This window comes from Bombus affinis, unplaced genomic scaffold, assembly GCF_024516045.1.
Source record: "Bombus affinis isolate iyBomAffi1 unplaced genomic scaffold, iyBomAffi1.2 ctg00000082.1, whole genome shotgun sequence".
In the NCBI taxonomy this organism is placed as follows: Eukaryota; Metazoa; Arthropoda; class Insecta; order Hymenoptera; family Apidae; genus Bombus; species Bombus affinis.
Window position 1 is genome coordinate 440787 of NW_026108830.1, and position 1714 is coordinate 442500.

The 1714-nt window shown below is 57.9% G+C and overlaps 1 pseudogene; it reads right to left on the bottom strand.

Annotated features, from left to right (window-relative positions):
• Nucleotides 1-784: 784 nt before the first annotated feature.
• The window catches only part of LOC126927308 (large subunit ribosomal RNA), a 2908-nt pseudogene continuing 1978 nt past the window's right edge, over nt 785-1714 (bottom strand).

A 1714-nucleotide genomic window follows, 5' to 3' on the forward strand; every position in this document is an offset into this window, starting at 1 on the left:
ATAGGCTCGCGAAGCGAGCCCTCCCTGCGGGAAGTAGATAGGGACATACATACATATATGCAATTTTTGGTAACGGGTACTTTCCCAGACTTTTTGTCCATACAGTAACCCGGGTCCCCTGGACCAATTGGGGTTGGGTAAACGCCCAACCATCGCGCAAGGCACACAGTGCCCTGCTTCCTGGATTAGCTAGGCCTGCAGGGGCTGTCGCTCGTCTCAGGTCGAACGGGGCCCTTTCTAAGCCCTACCGTCTACCGGGACGGTACCGGAGCAGTTGGGACGCTGCTCACACGCCGTAGACCATTCGGTGTAGGACGAACACCTTAACTCGGCCCTCTTGCCAGCATCTTGGCCATCAACCACTGCCACCACGAGTCCATACCCATTTTTGGCCGAGCAGAGGGGTCGCTACTCCCTCCGGGCTATAACTCGACCCGCCCGTGGTACCAGCCTAAGTCGCTGGTGGGGACTATCGTGTGGATGTACGGCCACGTCACTACCGGCCCGGCGTCCTGCTAACCGAGCTCGGCAGACCCAGATGGGACTCACGTAAGCGGGGGCTTACAGGGCGCCTACAAACCCTGAACTTTCCCCGACGGGTCCCACCCTTGGCATCAGGATCGTGGGTGCGCTACTACCCAAGGCCCCTTGGAGAGAGTGAGGCTGCCTCTCTCCGCCGGCAACCTTCCTTGCGGTGTACATAGGGACTCACGTAACGGGACGCTTGTCCCGACGGTCCCCCTGGCCTGCGGGAACGTGGGTTTGCCAGCCCCCATAGGCTCGCAAAGCGAGCCCTCCCTGCGGGAAGTAGATAGGGACAGAGGGAATCTCGTTAATCCATTCATGCGCGTCACTAATTAGATGACGAGGCATTTGGCTACCTTAAGAGAGTCATAGTTACTCCCGCCGTTTACCCGCGCTTTTTTGAATTTCTTCACGTTGACATTCAGAGCACTGGGCAGAAATCACATTGCGTCAACACCCTTGGGGCCATCGCAATGCTTTGTTTTAATTAGACAGTCGGATTCCCCTAGTCCGTGCCAGTTCTGAGCTGAGCGTTGAATGGCGGCCGAAGAGAACGACCGCGACGGTAAAACCGCCACGGAAGCCTCGCAGCAAGGAAGATCCGCGGGAGGCCAAGGCACGGGACCGAGCTCGGATCCGGGGTGCGCGACGATATCCCCCCCGAGAGAGAGATACGCCGCGTCCCGTTCAGCTCGCCCAGGCCCGGCACGTCAGCCAAACCCGCTTCCCGACCAAGCCCGACACGCCCCGCTCCTCAGAGCCAATCCTTATTCCGAAGTTACGGATCCAATTTGCCGACTTCCCTTACCTACATTAATCTATCGACTAGAGGCTCTTTACCTTGGAGACCTGCTGCGGATATGGGTACGAACCGGCGCGACACCTCCACGTGGCCCTCTCCTGGATTTTCAAGGTCCGAGGGGAAGATCCGGACACCGCCGCAACTGCGGTGCTCTTCGCGTTCCAAACCCTATCTCCCTGCTAGAGGTTTCCAGGGAACTCGAACGCTTATACAGAAAAGAAAACTCTTCCCGGATCTCCCGACGGCGTCTCCAGGTCATTTTGGGTTACCCCGACGAACACTCTTACGAGGGCCCGAATGGTATGCGGTTCCGCTGCCGGGTTCCGGAATAGGAACCGGATTCCCTTTCGCCCAATGGGTGTGTTTCTTTCGCTCAATTTTTATTTG